Source organism: Lepisosteus oculatus, chromosome 20, assembly GCF_040954835.1.
Source record: "Lepisosteus oculatus isolate fLepOcu1 chromosome 20, fLepOcu1.hap2, whole genome shotgun sequence".
In the NCBI taxonomy this organism is placed as follows: domain Eukaryota; kingdom Metazoa; phylum Chordata; class Actinopteri; order Semionotiformes; family Lepisosteidae; genus Lepisosteus; species Lepisosteus oculatus.
In genome coordinates this window covers 17,719,183-17,743,504 of record NC_090715.1, presented here as the reverse complement: position 1 = coordinate 17,743,504, position 24,322 = coordinate 17,719,183, and the positions used below count along the sequence as shown (strand labels likewise).

Below are 24,322 nucleotides of genomic sequence, written 5' to 3'. Positions count from 1 at the left end.
AATAAATGACTGTTCAAAGGGAATTAAAGTTAGCAAGGCCCCTATGCTTTCTGGCTTTAATATTTGAAGATGAATTTGAGGCTGGAGTTTTCTTTTCTCTGTAATTACACACGCAGTGATGTGTTTTCACATGGTGTTTAACAGTGTGAAATTATCTTCTGAAAAAGAACGACAATTAATTGTACTGCATTTGCAAATGTACTTAAGCGAGAAACATTATAATAGCACTTACTGGTAAATTGCTTCCCATGAAATCTTTAATAAATAAAATCTGAGATTGCAAATCTGTGTTTGTCACTAATTTGAGTTACTGGTGCTTTCTATGAAGACTAATAATCCCTGTAGCTCAACAAGACTGAGATGCATGCTACAGTTAGAAAACACATCTAATATACTGTACATCTATAAGCTTAATAGAAAATATATCTTTACTCTGAAGAATTCTTTTTCCACTACAGTAGTCAGCTTCAGACATGTTTGGTCAAGTAAAATAAAGTCATATTACTGTCAGCTCAGCATGCACACTTATCAGCTGTGTAAAAACATAATTTTTGTGTTCAGAAAGTGAACTTTATGGCTTTTATGGATCTTCCATCTTATTTTCTCATCCAAAATCTCTGACTATCTTGTTGTGCTTTAAGAAGACAAGAACATTAAAACAAAGCTGCTTTACATTACATTTTTCCTGAAGCTTCATAAAGTGTCTCAAAAATATACAAAGTTACCTCACACTGTTGGAAATATAATAACAAAAATCAATGCTTCTAGTGCTGCTCAGCAGAGCACACTGTTGGTGTGTCTTTCTTCCCACTCCCCCTTCGGTGAGCTGTAATCTTCTGTAGACAGTGTTGGTTATACAGCTGTAGACGTCTTTATTTTTTCCTCTACATTGCGCATGTTTCAGCCTTCTATAGTAAATTTGAAATGATGACTGCATAGGAGACCATCAGTTTGGTTTCAGCTTTGATGTCACATACCACAAACACCGACTTCTCAGGTAGTCAAAGGCTGAGATTTCAGTCAAGGTTCATTCAAAGTTCACAGGTTACTTTGTCATTGTACACCTGTACACAGTGTATAAGAGAGAACGAAATATAGTTCTTCCTGGGCCACGATGCACAATACACTAGAACAATATGCAATTCACAAGTCAGATTGTCAATAGTTTTCTGTGAAAGTTGCCTTCATGGTATTGGCACTGGCATGTGTATATACAGTATAGAGAATACTGATAGAAAAGTTCAGACTTCTGAATATTATATTTACATAAACATAAAAATGAAATTATAAATGTTAATTTGCACTTGTTGTGTTAAATATGGAATCATAAAATATTTAGTTGGGAGTTTTTACTGTTGATCAATGCAAAACACTCTTTAATGTCAAAGTGAAAACTATTTAACTGATCTTCCTAAATTAATTATAAATATAAATCCAAAAAATAACTAGTTAACCATAAATGGAGAGGCAACAAAGATCATGTAAAGTAATTATGAAGGTGCAGCAGAAGATGTATTTTCTCAGGCAAATTAAGAAACACAGAGTTAACCAGCAACTTCATCGGTTTTATACAGACGTAATTTAAAGTAGTAATTTAAAGTAGTTTGTCATCTTCCGTGTCTGTTTGATATGGGAATCTGGACAACTATACAAAAGGCAAAATGGGAAGGGTCGTGTCCAAAGCCTCAAAAATAAGAGGCTGTGAACTAATTTCCTTTTCATCCCTTTACTCATGTCATACCTCCAGTTGGGCTTACAATATTGTCTCATCCAGCTCACAATCTTTTTCAGCTCTTCCCTCTGGAAAACGCTTTAAATCAATCCTTTCAAAAACCACCTGCTTCAACCTTAGCTTTTTTCCCTCTGCCATAATCTGAACTCTCCCCCTTCAACTATGTAGCCTGCCGTGAGCATCTTTCTTACTATTCTTTTTGCCAAATGTAAGATTAATGTTCACATACAGTATGCATGGGATTGTGTTTTGCTTCTTTTCATTTACATTTTCTATTCTTTTTTAAATATTGTGTTTTGTTTGTCTGCTCCATCAGTGTTCTCTTGCTGTACCAAAAACAAATTCCACCAACTACTGTTGTGTGACAATAAACAAAAATATATTCTATTCTAATTAAGTATTCAGGCTTCTTGAGTATAATTTGGTAGATGTTCTTTTGGTAGAAATTTCAACCACAACTCTTCTTGGATAAGTCTCCATGAAATTTGCACACATGGACAGGGCAATTTTTGACTATTTTTCTTTGCAGAATTGCTCAAGCTCCCTTATGTTGGGTGTGGGCCATCTGTGAACAGCAGTTTTCAATTCCTGTCACAGATTCAATTAAATTGAGATCTGGACTTTGACTGTGCCACTCCAGAACATTAACCTTTTTGGTTGTATGTTTTGGGTCATTGTCCTGCTTTAAGATGAATCTTCTTCCAATTCCCAGGTCTTTTGCAGTCTGCTGCAACAGAGTATCTTCATAGCAAGAAGCTGCCAACACTAAGTGTGGTGTTACTCTTGTGCCACACATAGTGCTTAGCGTTGAGGCCAAAAAGGTCAATTTTGGTTTCATCAGTCCCATAGGATCTTCTTTCACTTGGTCTTGGAATCTCATATACCTTCTGACAAACTAATGAATCAAGATTCGATTAGTTGTTTTTCCTTCTAGAAATAGGTGTATAGAACCTGCTCATGTGAAACACCTTAATTGCACACAAATGGACTCCATCCTACTAATTATGTTACTTCTAAAAATTGGTTGCACCAGTGCCTGTTTAGTTGTGTCATAGCAAAGGGGGTAAACACTTCATTATTTTCTGTTTTATATTTTTAAGTAATTTAGGAAGATCAGTTGAGTTTTGTTTTCACTTTGACATTATTCAGTGTCGATGAATGGCAAACAAATCCTAATTAAATACATTATGATTCCATATTAAAACACAATAAAATATGTCAAAGTCCAAGGAGGATCAATACTTTTGATCACTGTGTGTTGACTAATGTCAATAAATTCATTTCTGTCAAGACACATACTCTACTGAAGAATTTTCACTATACTAGAGATTGATGACCGAAATTTGGGTGATTTTAGTTATGGAGACTAAATTATTCACCATCCATTAGGTAACTTATTTCCACTCCAGTTGGGAGCTTGTCTGTTATCAACTGGAGCGTGGAGCTCAGAAATATTGAAAACTCGTCAAGTCAAATAATTGTAAGTTTAGCCTGTCTGATAGACATGGGTTAGACAGTGATCAGCATAGGTGCCATAGGCTACTATCATTGCTCTGGTGATGTGGAAACCTTTGTGATTCAAGACTCCTGTTACATTTATCACTGTGCCAGGTGATGAGTAGGGCTTCCAGATTTCATTGCCTTTCTCCCATTGCCACTAGCTAATTACCAAAAGACTTGGAGAAAGTGCTTAGATGAAATATGTCTGTGACATCTGGAAAAACCATTGCACACCACTATCCATGCATGTATTTACAAAATGTGACCTTGATCTAATGGCATGCAGAAAATGGAGGTCTGTAAGAGATTATTCAAAGTGGTACATATTTTTTCTGCCTGTTCCGCTATTGAGAAGTTGGTTGCCAGAGCCCCATTGGTGAGTACGGGGAATATACTGTATATTGCAATGTCTGCTCAGGAGCAGAAGGACATGTAGATGACAAAGCAGCTTACTGAAAAGTGAATGTCATCAAAGTGTTTGTAGTAATTTGTAGGATTTTACCTGTGTTTTGACATGTGACTCAAAAACAATTTTACCAGTTTCCTGTTGTGCTTTATTAAAGATATTAAAGTAACAGTTGTGTGGAGCTTATATATTGCAAGATAATACATACATTGTTGGAAGTGAAATCCCTCTATATATATATACCATTCTTAATTTAAATACTATTGTATACAGTATATAGATTACAACACTGTAATCTGTAATTCAGTGCTTTCACTAAAATTATAATTTGACAGGCAGTTGTTTGACCGTTAGTAGGTGTTAACAGTTTTATTATTAGAAAATAAACGGTGCTGTAAAAATTCTGAATGCTATTAGCACCCCACCATCTGTGTCTGACAGCTGCATTCAAAAACATAAAACTGTATTTATTTTGTATTAATGGAAAACAGTGCTTTTGTGAGGAAAGTTTGGTTTTTGACAAAGAGGGGTGATGCTACTTTCTCCTTCTCATTTTGCTTTTGATTTAGGGTTATAAAGATTTTAGCTTCTTATAAATCGTATATCATAGGTTATAAAAAACAGCTAACAAAAGGACAGGATATATCCAATGTATGTGTGGGAAGTAAAATAATTAAAACAAAAACATGTTTTTTATGGCTTAATATTGAGAAATGTGATTCACTAATTGCAGCATGAATAAAACTCACTATGTGGAAAGAAACTGCAGGTTAGTGAAAATCAAAAGGAGGCCACAAGGCCACTAAACTCTAGCCTTGTGTCTGCATTGCATTAATTAATTATAATTCATTATAAGGGACTTTTTTCATCTCAAGGTCAAATTATGCAATCTTTTTGCATGTCCACTTGTGTGATTAACTCAGTAATACACACTGCAGAGCAAGACAAATACAAATAATAGAGAGAAACATATCAGAGATCTTATTTATTATTTTGATCTTGTTTTTCTTCTTTGTATAAAGTGCTTGCGTGAGATGACAAAAAGCCAGACAGTTTAAAATAACAAGCTATTTTAAAGACTGTACTTTTTGCTGCTTTAAATCCCCTATAGAGTTAGTGGCACTGTAATTAGAAATGAACACCAACCACAGAATGTGCCAAAAATGAGCAAAGAGTTACTGATCCAATTTATATCTATTATATGAGCTTTATAAGTTTAGTAGTCAGGTATTTCAGTAATACATTTAACTCTTAAAAGTAAAGAAGAAACTGCATTTAACTGCATGTCATTTTGTAAGTGTGTTGTAAGTAGGAAAAATTCCAATTAGAATTTTATATCTATTTAAACTAGGTTGTTTATTAAAATAACAAGTGTTGTTCATTTTGTTTTATAAGGGATATATGAATAGCCCATATGTCAAAGGTATTGCATACTGAAAATGGTCCTAAACAACAGATATTGTAATACACCTTACTGAACCTGGTACTGGTATCAATCATCTGGATTCAACATTATGAAAGAACATACTGTAGAAGAAGTGAGATATTGAACTTGAAAGGTTTCATTATGGTAAACCCGATTATTAGAATACTTCATTCTGTTAACGTTTTTATTTTACAGTTCTTCGTTTTTAAACAGTGGTGCTGTAAAAATGCTACTGGCTCTGTCTGAGGATTTGCTATAATCAAGAGACTGAAGCAGACCAGCACCTCCCCACCTGGAGGCTTCAAAGTAGCTGGCAGAATTTTTTGCCATTAAGTTTTTTTTTTGACAACAGTAAAACACATTTACTGCAGTCCTTTATAGCACATGTCAGTCAGGCTTCCCACTTGGCTGTTTCTCTCTTTGAAGTTACATTATGTTTGTCATTCAAATATATGCCTGGAAATCTATATAATGAAAATAGGCAACTGTAATATTAAATCTGTGAATTACCAGGTGTAGCAATTGGCTTTTGTGTTAATGATTCAACTTTAAGTTCTCTGTTTCTCTGTTCTTGCTTAGTATTCTATTCATAAGCTCTAGTTGTTTGTTGAATAGTTTAAGTTATTGTTTGTAAGATAGGTTGTTGCACTATCATAGTGCAACAATCTAAAGGTCACATCAATAGTTTATTAGCAGGTATAGCTGCTAACAGGGGGTGCTGGTAGCTGCCCACCTCTTTCAAAATGAAAAAACTGCATTCAGAAAAATAAGGAAATACCATATGGATGTCTCTAAAAAGAGTCAGATAGATTAACAATTTAAACAATATCAATATATGGAATCTTGTCTTTTGTCAGGTACTTAATAAGTATAATGTTCTTCATCTATTGTGGCTATGGCAAAAACAAGAAGTTGCATATAAGCAGTAAAATACTTTGGGGCAGTCCTTACCACTTGTGCACTGCATGAAAAGTTTGAAAGAATGGTATGTGTGTCTAAACAGTCAGCAAGGTGCCTGTACGTGCACCCTGGCAGTGCAAATAGCTGTCACCTATAAACGATTTCAGTCCAAGAGAGGTGAATTGAGAAATATAGCCACATAGTAGTGTTGATTATTTGGTGATACATTCATTCTTAAACACGAACTTTGCTGAAAAAATTAGACTGAACCAATTACAACAGATATGATAACAGCGATGAAAGAATTAATGGTTTGGAATACTGGTTAACGTTCTGGATTAAAACTACAGGTTCAAATCTTGGTTGAGACACTACCATTGGCCCTTAGGTTGGATAATGTAAAAGTTGTCTAATAAATAGCATGTGGGTTTTTGTCAAGATTTTGCTTCCTACTAGAACTTTTAGTAAATATTTATGGTCCTGAATATGATGTTTGCAATGCAGTGCAGTAAAATGTGCTGACTTAACAATTTTTTTTTTATAATGGTTTGTAACTGGTATAATTTGACCAGTCACGGTATGTCTGTAACTCATTTATTGAAGAGCGGAGGCAGCACTATATTTTATGTTTTTTGTAAAAAAAATGATTTTGTTCTAGCCTCCTCTCCAGTCTTGTAGCAGATTTGCACAATAAAATATAAAGATTTAATTTTTAGTTTTCAATTTGATTCAAGTCAGGATTTTGGGTCTTTCAAAAACATCACTTCTTATCCAACCAATATTGTGTGACTTTGGCTTGTGTTTTAGATTTCGTCTGCTAATAGTTGACTGACCGAGTTTTAGACATTTCTAGATAGATGACTCAAGCAGGTTTTCCACTCAGATTCCATTTTTTCCAGTCTCCGCTATTCCTAAAATATGATGCTGCCACTACAATTCTTGATAAATAGAATTGTGCTGTGTTCAGTAGCAGACACCGTTGGTATAATGCTATGCATTTAGGTCAGTGAATTAAATTTTTGTCTTATCTGATCATAAAAATGTCTGGTACTGTACATGTCTGAAGTATATCTCATATGAGATTTAAGATGACTGTTTTTCAGTAATTACTTCTTTTTTTGTACCTTTCCCATATAGGCTTGGTTTGTGAAGTGGCCAATGACGTATAATTGATATGTAAAATAGACTTCTATTTCAGGCATTAAATGTTGAAAATCTTTTATATTCACTGTTTACATCACACTGATATGGGTAGTGTCTGTGCGGAATAACAAACATTCCACTTCTTAATGATTGACTTCACCATACTAAAAGGGATAAGTAAGTAATCTGTGCTTCTCTACCACATCATCCCTGACTTGTTTCTAAAATCTTTATGTTTGATTTGTTGTGTCATTGTGGCATGACATTCAGTATCTGAGGAAACTTAAAGAGACAGATTTATTTATTCTGGAGTCAACTTAAACCACTTTGACTACACCACATAGACACCATAGCACTAAATTGTATAACTAACATTTCAAACTATTCTTTTGAATCTGATTTAGGGTTGCTATAGCAAAGCTGTTTCATACAGTAAAGGAATCTTCTATTTTTTTATTTGTAGAGTATTTTTAGTTTTATTATGGAGTAGGAGATGAAGATTCTAAATATAAATTCACATTTGAAAGCATAATGATTGCAGCTCAGATGGTAACAAGATATGGAAACTTTACGGAGAGAATAAAGGTGGTATATTTTTTCTCAAATCATACATAGATCAAATTGAAACTGAAGGACTGTTGTTGTCTAATGTGACATTTTTACTTAGCTTTGGTTTCTTGCTGCCAAAAATTTGTTTCTGATGATGATACTTTGACTTACAAATCTCAGGGTATTCACACTTTTTATTATTGATTGATTTACATCAGGAATTAATATTATCATTTTCATGAGGATTTTCTAGGAAGTTCATGCCAAAATTTGCAGCCTGCATATACTTATGAACAGCATTTTTGTCTGAAGATGAACTTTGATCAAATCAAGACAAACCTTTTCTTCAATGGTTGCGATGCATGAACTGAAAATGTTTACATTGTTAATGTTTTGCTTAAAGATGGGATCAATTACCAGTAAATATTACTTTAAAAAGTAAAAATATACAATTACAAATGTCGCATGACCACAAAACATAGTCAACATAAAATCTTAGTTTCAACAGAAACTATTTCAATAATTAAAATCTAAAACAAACAAAAAAAAAATTGTATTGAATTTAACCCAGGTGTACACAACTCCAGAAGTCCAGATTTGCTATACGCTCATTAAGCAAATTATGTTTAACAGACCCAATATAGCAACTCTACCCATTTTAAGTGCTAGAGTCTTACGCCCTGCAGGATTACAGCCGTACAGAACTGGAGTTTAACTGTTTTCTTTCCTTTGTCTAGTTAGGTTTATTATTGACTAAGCTAAAATTCACCATGTCAACTGATGGAAATTATACAAATAGTACATAAATATAAAAATAATAAATAAACCCTTGAAATATTTGAAAAGGGGTATTTGAAGGATATGGATTCTTCAGTTATTGACCTGATTCTTTCTGCCATATCATGCAGCAGACCAGTCTGTTTTTTTTTGGTTTAGTCCTTGTTTTTACTTATTTCAAAATGGTTTTAGAGGCCCTGATTGTGTTAAATCAGGTCCTCTTCATACATGCCAATAACTGGCCTCTGTCCTTGCTATGGTGGCCTGTGGAGTTTGGTAGCACACTCACTAGGAATCTGTGTAACATTCTCCAGGGAATGCACAGAGATGGAGCCCTCAGAGACTACAAGAATCACTTACAAGAGGAGGCACTTGAGTTTGTAATTTCCTTGACTCCCAGCATCAGTCCTCGTGCCCTGTTGTAGATCCCTGTTTCCCTGTGTTCTCAAACCGCAAGGCTGAGTGAGTCTGGGCTCAATTTAGTGCCTGTGTGCCAGGCACAACACACAGCTGAGCACTCAACACAGCACTGACACAGGACTCCTCTGTTCATCCCAGAGCTCCTAGTTCTCCATACTGCTCAATACACCATACCACAGTGTTCTGACAAATACTTAACACCCCCATTAAAGAGGTTTAGCAGATCATGCTGGTAGATTAATATTTGATTGCATCACTTTGGTGGCTGCACAGAGTCGCTACATGATTCACTCAAAGCAGGCTGTGCTTTAGTTCACCACTGTGCCATGTGGAACGCAGCATGCCTGTATTCCAGTAGGAACATGAATGTGTGGATCACTGGCTGATGTGGGATGAACAATATAATGGCACTGAGAAGTGGAGACTTCCCAGGAAAAAGGCTTACCTTCTACAGTTACAATGCAACATGCACATTTTTGCATTAATTCAGTTTTATTGAACTTTCTCCATTGATTGTTCACTGTGATAGTAAAACAATATATACATACTTATTAAAGAATATAAATTAATTAACATGTTACAGAAAAGTAAACATTTTTAACACTTTTGCATTATGTCTTTTTATCTAACCAAGTAGATCAAAAAGAAAACCTGCTGATGTAGTACATTTTTAAAATGGTGTTGCCTATATAATTGGCATAAAACACATGTCATTTCTATGAGTGTTGGAAATTACAGTAGTATTCTGTTGTGAATAAAGTCTTATAAAGTGACCACTGTGCTTGTGATTCAGATAGCATACAGGGATGTCTGTGTTGCTCTGTGTGGTTGAAGTTGGGACTTCACTTAGACCACAGATCAAAGTAATACAGCTCACAAATGTCACATGAATATTCTGTATATATAGAATACATATACTCACACACAACCAAAAACAGAACAGAATGTGATACCAATGAAGTAGAGCCAAATTTACTTCAACTCAATTGCGATTACAGAATAGACAGAATAGTGAAAGTACAGAATGTACTAGATGCTGTGATATAATCTATAGCTCACTTGCCAGTCTGCCAGTTAAGAATAATATGATATTTACTAATGAACCACTCTTTTGTGCCAGGCAAAAGCCATAAGATACAGAACATCCCAATTTATTTACTAGCATGCTGCTCATTTACTTCTGTTCCAGTAATAACTCACAGCTCTGATTTTTAAGGCTCCTTTTTTCCTGCCTGGTGTTCTTATGTTTGTGCCACTTATTGACATCAGTCAGTGCAGTGTTGCTGTTAAAGCCTTCACAAAAATGCAAACATATGCAACTCATCGCTGTCAATTACAAGTGGGAAGTGTACAATGTTTTTATTTGTTGCTAATGGAAAACTAGTCCATTGGCACAAAATTAATATACAGTATAAAGAAGAGATCCTAAGAAAACAGCAGCGTTACAATCAATTTAATTGTTGTGTAATTCTCTATAATAGTTGTAATAGTAACAGTACTGATTAGCTGTAGGAATCACTTTGACTATAGTGTACTTGACATACTGTTTATTTATATCACTAAACCACATATCATATATTACCTACCATATCTATTAGTATATTATTTTTTATTTCAGCAGTTTTGCAATATTTAGTCAGTTGTTATTGCTTTGAAAGTCCAATATTCAGTCCATATAAAGAATATGGTGCCTTTCTGCAAGAGGGTGGAAATTCATGGTTCCTACAATGCTATGGAAGTTTCTTGATAAACATATTATATAATCTTTTATTAACCTAATAAAGCTTTTCTAACTTTGTACAGCTCATATAACATATACTGTTTTAATACTTAGACTGTATTATATTTGTGTCATGTCAGTTTTTTATAAACAATTTAAAATAATTATGTGATGGACCTACATCTAATCAAGACATCCATTTAGGCCCCAAAAAGTGTTTTACTTGGTTTCTCTGTGTCTATTCTTTGTATCTGATTTAATTATTTTATTCTTTAGGATCCTGCTGCAAAAATGTTTTTCATCACAAATAATAATAAAAAGATTAGTGCTGTATTGCTCACCTATTACTTCATTTAATGGGATGATGTACATGCTCTTTGCTTTGTATTGGGTGAATTTAAAGATCCAGGCAGGACACTGCTATATAATAGACTTCATGTGGAGGAGAGGCAATCAGATTAAATTGTGAGGTTATCAGCCAGGAAGCTGGCAGCCTCTGTGTTTAATCAACTGATCACTATCAGTACAGGCAGCTTCCCTGAACTAGTCCATTCAAGACACCCGGTCACTGACTTTATCCCAGACACTCATAGAGTTCCCTTTAATGCCGCAGTCTTTTCATATGATTCTAAACTGTTTTTTTTTTAATTAAACATTAAAGAGAAAACTGTGTAGTACAGTATTTGACCTCAGTTCTCTTAATGCCTATTTGTATTGATGTTTTGAATTTTCTGTTAATGTATATTTGGACCACTCTCATTTTTCTTTTCTTTTTATGTCAATGCACTGCAAATGGCCATTACAGACTTTATAGATACGCCTTTTCTTGTTTATAATGAGAAACATACTAGCCCAGAACAGCATGTAAAGAAAGTGTGCTACATACTGGCATCAGTATATTCACTTTCTGTTTTTTTCTTGGTGGAAATAGAATGCTTTTCTCACAAATGTTTTTAGTCCTTGATGATCAAGGATTGTATACAGAGTAATTGCAATACAACACTTCTTATGGGAAGTACTGTAGGTCCATCCTTAAAACAATAACACAACGTTAAAGAGTCACAGTGTCAGCAAACCCTTTCTGCTCATATAGTCAGTTGTCGGATTAAAGAACCTTTAACATGAAATTAAACATGTAGAACAACAGTGAACTGGCAAGGGGCTGGGGAGAGAGGGGTAATGCCAAACACTTACTTATTCTGTGTGCTTTGAATTTCTCTCAGTGCTCTCTATGATCTGCTGTGTAGTGGGGATGCAGGTGCATCATAACTCCTATTATAGTAATATAATAACTGTGAGACAGATAGGTGAGGACTGCACTTCAGTGGCAGTCTCCTCCTATATGTAAAATACCATTATTAGTATTAGTATTAGTGTTGTTCTTGTGAGTTCTTTATCGGTAACTGTATTTGATAAAGGAAATATGTTAATAAAACATTACATGTGTAGCAAAGTAAAGAAAACAGTCTATTGTTTGTATTGTTCTGCAATTATGATCTATAATAGCTGCTGTGTCATGCATTCACATTCACAAAAATGAGACTGTGAGAGACATCCTGGACAACAAACACCTGATCATCCCTTAAATTAAATAAATATCCAAATGGGAAGATAAAGTGTGCAGTTTTACTCTTGTCTGTGTTGCTGATGTATGTTGTGTGCTGTGCTTGATGAAGAGAGTTTCTAAACCAGCCATATCAGAAATGTTCTTGGCTAGTATATTCTTAAAAAAACTCATACTGTAAGTCCTGATTACTGCAATGAGCAGTTGAATCTAAAGATTATACAGTATAATCAATTTAAAAATCTATCTGCAAAAAAGGAAATTATTTCTATTCATACTGTATATTTTGTTTACAGAATGATTTATGATTTGTGTGAAAAAATTATTCAATGTGTCCACATCTGTTGCAAGAGATCTCATGGTGTTCAGTATTTTAGATGCTCACACTGGGATATATGTAAATATCTGAAATAGAGCTTAATAGTTTCTAGTTTTTGGTGTTGCTGATTGGAGTCCTGAGTACTCAATTATCCCAATTTTACAAGTAGAATTTAATCTGAAGACTAATGTCCATAATCAGAAATTACAGTTGAACTAGAAAAAATTAAATGTTAAATAAAATGTTATTTTTCTTCATCAAGCACAGCACACAACATAAATCGGCAACGCAGACAAAAGTAAAACCACAGACTTTATCTTCCCATATGGATTTTTTTGATGAACGGTTATACTGTGTGGAATATCCTGGACAAACCCGTCTTCATAAATTGCATATTATAATATTTTATTTTTTAAAAAGCAGCTTTCATTCTCAAGAAACAGACTGGCTGAACTAAAATTGGCTAATATGAAATACATCTTAAATTACAGAACTTACAGATTCACTCTGTTCTCTCACAAACTAGCAAGCTTTAGTCTGAACAGTGTTTTACATTCACAACCTTTGCTGTCTTTCTGTATTTCATGTTGTTGAAATAAGAAATGAGCTCTAGTACATGCTGTGTTGTTTGTGTTTGTAACCCTTTCTACAGCTGAGTGATACTCAGCCCTGTTGTCTGATTCAGTTTAAACTACTTAAATATTTTGCTGGTAAACCAAAAATGGCTTTACAAGTATAATTCCCATCACTCTCCTTTGAGGAAAACTACTACATATCTGGTTCACAACACAAGGTAACTTGAGCAATGGAAAGGTACGTATCACTTCTTTGTAGAAACAAGCAAATTAATTACTGATATGCCCCTGAATTAATTTCATTTTAGCGTTCTCTAAGCTTTATGTCTACAGAATATATTTTGAAAATGAAATATACAGAAATCATATTGAATAAATGGAATTTTCAATAAAAAATATTTCACTGAAATGTATCATTAAGTCGTGTGGGGGTGGCAGTTCTAGTTCTTCTTAAAGTAAAAGCTTGACCTGATAAAAACTAAATGTGCATTGTTCACAGGTGCTTGTCCTGTTTTTTATTGTACAAAAAAAGAGAGCTCCAAGGCCAGAATCATTGCATTAGGGGGCTCTGATATTCAAGAGTGGTATGTGGTGCTTCAAGGTAGTCACTGACCCACAGAGTGAGATAGAGTGCTGATGTCACCACCACGTAACCTTTCTGCACAGAAGCTCCTTAAAGGAAAAGCAATCCCTTGGCTGAAGTTAAAAAAATCCATTTCTGAAGCAGGAAGCTGTTATATAGTTACAGTTATTTTTATTGTCTGTCTGGGTATAGTTTTTACAGCAAGCACTAAATAAATCAATATTGTCATAAAAGCCACCCTCACCCTATGCCCTTTCTAAAGGGACATTGTTCAGCGGCTTTCTCTGTTGTGTGTTCCACGCTGCTATTGCTCCCTAGATTCAGACCTTATCCATTGTAATCCAATTCACAGACCTTACACAGTGCGCATACACTTCAACTCATCACAAAAGTATTTAAAGTGAAACAGGGTCAGACTGCAATAGGAAATACCTATCTCCTTAATTTTTTCTTTGAAAAAGACTTTGTTTCCTTATAAAAGCAACTTAAAAGCTGAAAATACATGCAGTGTATCCAATACAATAGACTAACTCAACAAATGAAAGTTTGCCAATTATTATTGTGTATGTATTTTGTCATTTATTTGATGTTGTTTGTAAAAGGGCCAGTTTAAATTAAATTTGCTCATGGAGCTCGGTAAAATGATAAGAAAAATTAAGAAACAATTAATTTGTGTGCATTGTCCTGAAATACTAAATTAATTTGTTAACAGAACAATACCTTGATTGCAGTTTAGCTAAATGTGCCACTACCTAGAAACGACCACTTACTGTTAACATTCTTGTCATACGAAGCTGGAGAGAAAGACAGAAAGCCCCAACTTCATGGTGACTATCTTTAAGGTTTTCTATTTTATAGTATGTGTCTTCAATTTGGAAAAGCTGTTATAGTCTTAAGGAAGCTTAGTGAAGGCAAGCTTTTCTCCTAGGAGCTCAGCATGTGGTCCCCCAAGGATGTTAATGAAGGCACATTGCAAATGTATTGTGGCATAACTCAGATTTGTTCATTCCCTAGGAGTGAGTACTTTGCACCCCGGCACTGTTAATATCAAATTATTCAACACTCCTTACATCCTTGCAAACTAGTTTAATTCTACGTTTAAGTAAAATAGATTTCAAAACAGTATTTACTTTTTTCTCCACTCTTTCCAACAAGCTATTGAAGAGCTGCAGCTTTAGATGTTCAGAACTAATATTCTGCCACAGGTAATTAAAAACCAAACAATAGTAAGTAAGTTGTTCCTTAATCAAGCCACAACAGCCCATTAGTTTAAAGCTCATCTGAAATTTGATGGCATTAAGAGAACAGAGAACACAAAAAACCTACCTGAATGGGATAGCAGTCCATCACAGAGCAAACCGCCAGCAAACGCCGGTCTCCACTCACACAGCCAGGCAGGCCGCAGCCACTGGGGTAAAGTACCTCACCCAAGGTAAACAGTAGTAGGAAAGATCATTTTAATTGCTATTTAAATTCTGAAATCTGTGTTTTTAACGGGTTGTTTGATAAAAGCTTTACTTCTTTGATTGGTTAATAAGTATAAAACTGAGGGCCAGTTTAAAAATAACAAATGTTATTTATTGTAATAATGGATATTGAGTCTTGGCATATATCCAAGGGTTTTATATGACAAATTTTGCCAGACTCTGTAGAAAGTATACTTGGATGTAAAACAACTACAAATGATTTTTTTGCTGATTTTATAACTGATGTACCCTGAGATTCATTTGTTTGAATGTAATTATGATTTAATTTTGTAGGTTTATATGGTACCTACTGTACACAGTGTAAAGTATAATATGTAAACAAACTAGATGGTATACACAGTAGTATATACAGTATACTATATAGATAAAGTAATACTGTAATATTTAGACAAATTTCACATACATGTAATCCATGTTCTTACTACAACCTATATACAGTATGAATATGATATATATAGTATGTACAGATAATTTTACCTGTATGTGCTTAAAACATAGTAGAATAATTAAATATATATTTTGTTTTATCTTTAGCACTGCATGTCCAAATCAACAGTTCACCATAATCACTTTTTATTAGCATGTGGTAAAGGGGAATTAAAATGTAAAGACATTTTTACAATTTTAACATTAATTAAAAAGAGAAGTTCAGAAGAAATACATAGCAGTTATACTGTATGTCTATGTGTCTGTGTTGCTTTTATTTATCAACATAAAATCTGCAAACTATGCAACTTAAAAAAAAACTGAAGAAAAAGAATTAGCTTTAAAGAGAATGTCTGCTGTCTGCTGCCTTGGGGCCACATTCAGCCTTGCAGGCTCTTGGAAGGGGCCCCTTGACAGCCCTTTCAGTACAAGTAAAAAGAAGCTAATTGGATCTATTTTAATGCCAAACAGAACTCCGTGTCAGCACTTTTTTCAGCTGGTAATGCCATGGGTTTGAACCATGTTTAGAAAATGATCATGTGATATTGCTACAGTAGTTGTGATAATATGTAGTTTACTATGTAACAAGTTAAATGATAGTTGAAAATAATAACACAATTTTTCAGCAGAAAGAACTCTGTTCTCCATAAACATTATAAGGTAATTTCTGAAGTCGTATCATTGTACAGTTTATTGTGTTTAGGGCACACGCAGATCTCTTGCCTTTATTTTATTTTTTTTTGTGCATGAATTAAAATAAAAAAATAAATGTAACCTGCTAAACAACAATTATGAAATTGTTCTGTTGTTAGATTATGCTTTTCCTCCTATAATGTAATAATGTGAATTAGTGAATGAAATGGCTGTCTTGTTCAAGTAGCTTAGCATTTGTACTTGTTAAGGAGATTTTCTATAGAGAAATGAGTACCAAAAAAGACAATAATCAGACAAAAGATTGGAGCAACATGTACAGTATCTTAACAGGGGCTGGGTGGGGGGTGAAGGAGGAGGAGTTTAACAGAAAAATAATATACTGTATGCTGCTTTAGTATAAGCTTTCTTTTGTCTCTTTTATGTATCATGCTCAATACAATTTAAAAGGGAACCTTTTTGCTTTGTGTTGAGTTTTTGTTCTATAAATCTGTATGGTATTTCTTGAAATCACTGTCACCAAATGCATTTCTACAAAGAGAGATTATTTTCCTTTTTCCTCTAGTAGTTGGCTTACTTGTCTTGTGTGTTTATATATATCTCTTGTTGTGACTGCCTTCCTTCTGTGACATTTCAGTAAATCAGATATAATATTGAAAGGGGTGCAAATCAGGAAGGAAGCTTCTGGAGAAAATGAGTGGTCAATGCTGGAGTGTTACTGACTGACTATGTTGATATTGTCTGTCATTGTTTTATTTCTCTTGCTGGTTTTGTATCATTAAATTTCAAGCAGAAATGACAGAAAAAAGATTAATGTATAAAATGAAAGGAGAAAAGCTTAAAAGGCTGTTTTGACTAATGACTGGAAACAAATGCTGAAAAGAAGGTCACAGTTCAGTTGATTTATAAATCATTACAAATGAAGCACGCTGTTAAAAAATTACACCAAAATTTGTCTTTGGTTTTAAAATTAAATAATTGACTGGAATTATGTTTTCTGTTCAATTTTACTACATCCAAGGAGGAAATTTAACCAGCAAAGGACTATATTTGTTGTACAAAACTAAGTTTTATTTCCAAATTTTAAGTAAATTATATTTCATATATCATTTAATTTATTTGTCCACAAGATAGTTTAATGTGATTAAAGTAAAACATTTGGAAATATTTTACATCAATAGAAGAATAAAAAAACAAGAAAGTATTCAGATAAAACAAAACACTCTGTCAAAATTAAATACACTGCCCATGGAGTATGGATGTACTGTATAAATTTCTGACTGAAAATCCACTCCTCTTGAATACACAGTTTTGTCATGTGTAAAAATGTAATGACTAAAAATGTACAAATGATGTGTGTATAATTTCTAAAAATGTGCCCATGTTTTGAAACATTAAGTAACATACCTCAGCTTATCAGTAAGTATGCTAATTCAGCACTAATTTAATTTACAACCTAATGAAAATGTACTAGCAATATATAAATGAGATGTGATAATGAAACAACTGAATTCACAAACCAGGTTGCTTTACTTTCAAACTGTGTTATTTTTATCTTGCAAAGTGACAGTCCCCTGTAATGAATACATTCTTCTTGTTCAAACTTTGAAATTACATCATTAATTAAGTTCAGTTTTTTTTACTAATCAACAAAAGATAGCTATAAAGGCTATATAGAAAATGATGCATGTGCCTTTTCAGTGTAAGAAGGAATATTTCTGCACCTGCGTTAGCACAGAAACTAAAACCAGTACTACTCTGTTACAGTGAATATTGGAAGAAACACCACTGTTGATCAGATATTTTCAAATCATATCACATTATAAACTGTACTGGGTTTTGTATTTTTTTTTTAGTTGTTCTTTTCCCATGAAAAGTTATTTAAGCATTACTGAGCTAATGCAGAAATCCTTTAATTTTCAAATTCTCACCTAAACTTTTTTATACAACTTTTATTTATGAAGCCTTCCAATTTGAAATAGCAGACTTTAAATTGAAATCATTATATTCCCAGAGTAAATAGCACAGGTATAAAAAATGTGACTTCAGTATACATTTGAGAGACCACTTAATACTGTTATAAATATTGCCTTTTATTCCAAACCTTATATAAAAGATAACCAGGAAAAATATTAGTACAGTGTGTATTTATTTGTAAATTGTTATATCACAGTATTGTCTTTTAATATGCTTACATTATTAATAATGCATGGTTAATGCAGTACAATATTATTCTGAACAGAACAATCATTATGTTACAAATTACTTGAAAAATAACAATGATAAAAAAACAGCTTCCTGAAAATTACAAATAATATGTTTGCTTTTATGAAACATGAAATTTGTTCAGGATTTTATTTGTTTTCATTTGCTTTTTTGGTTTAATTATTTTAAGTTAATAAAGATGAACATGATAGCAAGGGTTTAGTCTATCACATCTTATACTTTAAACACTTGTTCAGTCATCTCCTGTGAGAACCCTTTTGAATTTATTGCAACATTTCCTGTCATCTCCTGTAGTAATCAGTGACAGCATAGAGAGGTGGTTAAGGTTCTAGAGTAATACTGTCGTTTGCAGGCTGCAGGTTCAGGTTCCTTCTGCGGACACTCCCATCATTCCCCTGACGAAGGTATTTAACGCCTACTGTTCCAGTCTGCCATTCTGTACAACTGAGCTGTGGCAAGATAGAAGTTTCAACAAGGTGCTTATATACTGTATATTATTGCAGAGGAACAAGTAATAGGTTTATTCCATGCTGAAAAAAAAGAAGTAATCAGTAACAGAGCTACACCGGTATTATATGTGTATAGAACTGTTTAGTTCGCAAAAAAAAGAGAAAATTGTCATGTTGTGGAAGTTTGTGTGTTTTCTTTTATTTGTATGAGAGAGAGGTTAAAGAGAAAAAAGTTTTGGTTTACCCTGTCAAGTGGCTTTTCCGATCTGTTTCATTCAGTGAGATTTCTAAACAATACGATGGATTCTGTCAGGTGCTGTGGTGTAGTACCCAGTACCCCATACTGATCACTTGAATGGAAGCAGAAGTTTGTGAATACTGTGCCTAGTCTCTCCTGATGACTTCAGCCACTTGAGTTGCTGAACTGTTTTCTTTCAACTTTTCTTTGTCACTTACCTTTCTCTTTCAGACCTAGGAAGCTGCACAAAAGGGTAACATCACCAGCTTTTCTCACACAGACCTGGTAATCAGGTTTCCAGGATAGCACCTCAAGGTGCTGTTGGTTTCAGGCATCAAGAAACCCAAAATGAAGGCGTTCTTGGATATGTAACCATGTTTGTGACAAGGTCTGTCCCTGGAGGTGAATGGCCTCTTCCATGGTGGTTTTAAATGGGAATAATAATGGAATGGCAACCAGTGTTGAGTTCAAATAATTAGATTGTTCTTTATAAATCATAGAACCTCAAGCAGGTCCATTGTTTGTCATATGTTAGGTGTGGGCTCCGTTCAGCTGTGGACACAGCAGTTTGCTGCTACCTGTATGTGTATGATGAATTATGTGTAAATCAGAGGGGAAGAATGGACTCTGAGAGCGAGACCCTTTCTCATTCTGATGAAAGTTATTGTCCTGAGCCTTTTAGCATCAATATCAACATATTTTATACACTGCGGAGATCCAGTGTCTGCAACAACATTTCATTTACCAGCAATTTTCTAATTTCTGCATCCATTTCAACTGCACCAAAACGATACATTTGTTATAAACATTTTATTCTTAAGCTGTATAATTTCGTGAGTTGTATCAGTTGTAGCTGTATCATTTCTGACATAACTTCTGAAAAATAAAATGTCATTGTTGCAATGCTTTAAAAAAACAAGACTGGATGTCTAGGGCACCAGGACTGCTGGACTGGCTACAGGCTGTGACTTGCTTTTTATAACAGATTTTACTGCTCTGCTATCAATAGCCCTTTGGCAAAGCCTGCTGCAGTGGGGTGGAGGAATTTGCGTGGAATGACTAAAGTTTTCTAGAAGGCTGTGTAAGTGACCTCTCTATTGTGTGGCTGCTCTAATTCCAGCATGGCCTAGTCACCTGTTCACTTGTCACTAGATGGAGATATAGGAAGAAAAAGACAGAAGGCATATACTGTACAGTACATGTTTAGAGGACTTTTGCCTTGTGTTAATTTTTTGCTAATCTTGGATAGCCAAACCTCACCCAAGTGCCATGTATCATCATTCATTTATTTGCATATTTTTGGCACTGGAATGGAAGAAATCTAAAAGCCTGTCGCTTTGTTTGCTTATGAGATACTTCTGGATGTTTTCTTAAACAAGGTTTCATTCTAATTCTCTAAAGAAATTAAATCATCAGGTAAAAATAAATAATATTTTAAGGTCTTAAAAAAGATGTTTAAGGTACACTACAATTCAGATGGCTTTTATTGATTTTAGCAATTTTACATTAGTAAAACCCCAACAGTTAAGAATGATTGTTTTCAATAAATCTTAAGGTGCCTGATCAGACCAAAACAGTGCTTTCACTGTCAGGATGATCAGGTGTTGTCTTGTGAGACCCTGTGTGCCACGCAGTTGTGAGGTTCTGTTTAACACTCTCATATTGTTTGCTCATTCTGATACCTTTGGGTCTTAAAGTGATGAACAATCTCACAGATATTCTTCTAAAGAAAATCTTGAAATCAGCTGTGATAACATGCTAATGCACACAAACCTATGCATATAAATATTTTAATCAATATATTAAATAAAAATAGTAAAATAAATAGTCAAATAAAAATCATAATAGGACGATTGATTTCTGAAAACATGAAAATGTCAACTGATATCAAGACTGACATCAGTGTAGTATGTTTTTTATGGTTTTGAAAAACACCATAACATATATACCAAGCAATATATGAAGGGCTGTTAATTTTAAGTGTTTTTCACAATATGAAAGGTCTACAATGATGCTGAGTCAGTGTTATCAAGTAATTGTGTAGTAATACACTTTGTATTTGTATTTACAAATTGAGGATGACAGATTAAAAATAGAAAGCTATAGAGTTTGGTCTAATTATTATTATACAGTAATAATAGTCCCACAAGAAAGTGCTAGCACTGACAACTTTGCATTAACTCTTCCAATTTACAGTTTAAAAATGTGTAGGCATTCACAGGCCTTTTTGTCTGAGAAGAGAAAATGTACTGTAAGTGAAACCTTTTGTTTTTGTAATCATCATAAGATGCATTTCAATCATAGTGTATCATTTTTGATGTTCTTGCAAGATTGCTCAGTAGTGATTGTCAAGCAGGCACTGAAAAAAAATCTGGTCCCTGCAATAAGACAAGCACCTGGGACTAACACCTCTGCAAAATCTGTCTTGCTTAGCAAGGAACAATGTAAGGAACAGCTTTGTATTCAGATAATATTGTCTGCTTTGATAAATGTGCCCAACTTTATTTAAACTAAATTACTGCATCTGGCATAGGCTACTATTCAGCATTTGAGTTTCAGTACTTACTGTATATTATGCTCTGAGCCACAGTACTTTGGAAGGCTGTCAACTCTATTTAACAGTGGGTTTTCTACCTTTAAAACAATTGATTTGTGTTTTTTGAGGAGATGTTTTGAGATTTATTGGAGTAATAGATATATGTCAAGGGTGACAAATACATGCATATGTTGTATCTAATGTGTTTATATATCATGGATATGTACAGTATATAACTATTGGAAGAACTGCATTCACATTTTTTAAGTAAGATCAGACAGTTAATGCAGTCATATAATATAACTTCATGCTATTTGACAATAAAAATCGCATCATTAAAGGCCTTAAAAAGCAGTACGATAATTGTTACACTGAAAACCTCAGAATTTTCATAACTTTTCAGAATTAAGGAAAACATCATCTGACTATTATCAGTTGTGAAAGGGCTATTTTCTTTGTAAATACAGCAAAAAACTGTTTCCTTGTTTCCTTAAATAATTGATGTGTGTACAATTATTGTATACAGTATATGCATTCCTCTGTATCACAATTATCCCACTGAGAAAGTAAGGTAAATCTGGACACTATACACTAAAATTGAAATTTAGTCCAGAAATTAATTTCGTCCAGTTGAAAACATTTGATCTTCTTAAAATTGTCTGGGAGTAAGGCTCTTTATTATCTACTCTTAAACTTTTTCTTCATATCAGCTATTTCAGTTAACAAGCCTGAGCTCAGGTGGTGCTGTCACTTGGAGGAGAGGACCAACTGCTCATTCTTGCATTGACCTGTCTATTGTTACATGTCTCTGTTGCCGAACTAACCTTGATTTGCAAGCTTGCATGTCTGCTTCACTATAATTTATGGGAAAAAAAGGGTTTAGTCCAGTGGCAGATGGAACTTGTTTAGGATTCCCCTAAGCAACCATGTCAATGAGGTTACACATTTTCAACAACAGAACATCATGGAGACTGGTAATGGGGGGAGCATAACTGGTGTTTAATTTTAAAGCCCATTTTGCACCGGATGTCAGCTTGGAATTCTTACTCAAAAAAGCCCCTGTCATCTCCACTCCTGGGTCCCTGATGCTGTTTTTCATTCAAACACTGACCTTCTCCATCAGATAGCCAGTACAGTTCTAGTCCCCAAGTGCCCTCTGCAGTCCCTGAGCATTAAAAATTCATGGTGCAAAAAGTGAGTCTCTTCTATCGCCAAAGCTAAAATGTATTTTCCTCAGAGGACTGCTTTCCCCTTTTTCTCCTCTCCCTAAGGATCCAGCAATTAAAGGGGATACAAGAAGAGGATGCACAGAGGGGATTAAGGTTTGTAATGTCTCTCTTGTAAGAGCAGGAGAGCCTTGTAAAAGCAATTCCCCAAGCTGTGCACCACAAGTTCCCCTTGGCTGGGTCATTAAATAAGGGAAAAGAGAACACAGACACATGGTAATATAATAAGAGCTGCTTTTTACCAGAACGTAGGGGAACTGACATTCATGCCACCTTATAAGGAGTAACCAAAATTAGTTCATTAAGGATGCTGCCCCATTGTTATAGTTTCTGTATTCAACAGCTTCTGTTTGTATCACCAAAAGTAATCATCATATTGTATAAAGTACATCTATCCATTGTCTGCTTTATCCTAGCAAGGGTTGCAATAAACTGGAGCCCGTCCTGGAAACACAGGGTCCACAGTAAAACTGCAAACTGAATGTCAGTTAATCACAGGACACAAGTACAGTTTAGAAATACCAATTAACCTAGTCAGTGTACTAAAGTTTTAGAGGATGGGAGGAAACTAAAACGCCTAGCAAAATCCTTTGTGACAAACTCTTAAAAAAGGTGCCGTAATCTGGAATCGAACCCAGAACTCAAGACATGCGACAGTGCTGTTCCCATTCCATACAATATAGTGTTCTAGATAGAATCTAGAATAAAGAAAAGACATGTAAAGAACGTGCATAAAAACTGCCGTGCACAAATTTGAACCCTAGTTGCACAGTTACAGCATTGCTACATTATTAAACATTTTGAGTGAAAATAGCTGTTTGATACAGTCAAATTTTATATTTCTTCATTTTATGTGCAGTTATGTATATTAAATCTCTGTCAGAAAAGGCTTCCCTCTTAGGAATTTCAGATCCAGTTCAGTTCCTTAACAAGATAAATACAGAGCGTTTGAAATTGTTGATTGTATTCTCCAGCAGCATGTGTGACATGTATTGAGAAAAAGTATATTATCAGTCCATGGTAGTGATCGAACACATTGATATAGGATAAAAGAAAGATGCTTGGTCAAGTGCTTGCATTAGACAGGGCAGATGTGAAAGGATGTGGTATGAGGTAAACTCATTCAGTGATGTGCATTGCACAGCTGCATTCCTTTAGAGAAAGTATTCATTTTTTCATTACAAATGTGTCATTTTCATTGCGATAAAAGTAAAAAACACTAAACTGAACAAGCAGCATTTCTCATTAGCAGATAAGCCACTCAGCAGTTGTAGGAATCCAGTAGTTTGTATTAGCAAATCTCATGAAAAATTACAGTGTTCTACAGTAAACTATAATCTGTAATTATATTAATACAAACAAAGTACCATTACAATTCTTTTGTCAATTACAGCTGAACTGAAACTGATATTTGGAAACTGCAATATTTCCAGCAGGCATATTTAGCTTCACACAATCTACATGACATG

General features: G+C 34.3%; 1 protein-coding gene across 2 annotated transcripts in view; it reads left to right on the top strand.

Moving 5' to 3' along the window:
* mafa (MAF bZIP transcription factor a) overlaps positions 1–24,322 on the top strand; it is a 150,872-nt gene that overhangs the window by 45,487 nt on the left and 81,063 nt on the right. Inside the window, exons 3-4 of one of the 2 annotated variants that reach the window (XR_001480884.2) lie at positions 18,757–18,808; positions 19,323–19,474. The exons of the other annotated variant lie outside the window; for it this stretch is intronic. The gene's annotated coding sequence lies outside the window, so the exon portion shown is untranslated. Of the gene's footprint in view, positions 1–18,756; positions 18,809–19,322; positions 19,475–24,322 lie in introns of those variants that run through there. 2 annotated transcript variants of the gene reach the window in all.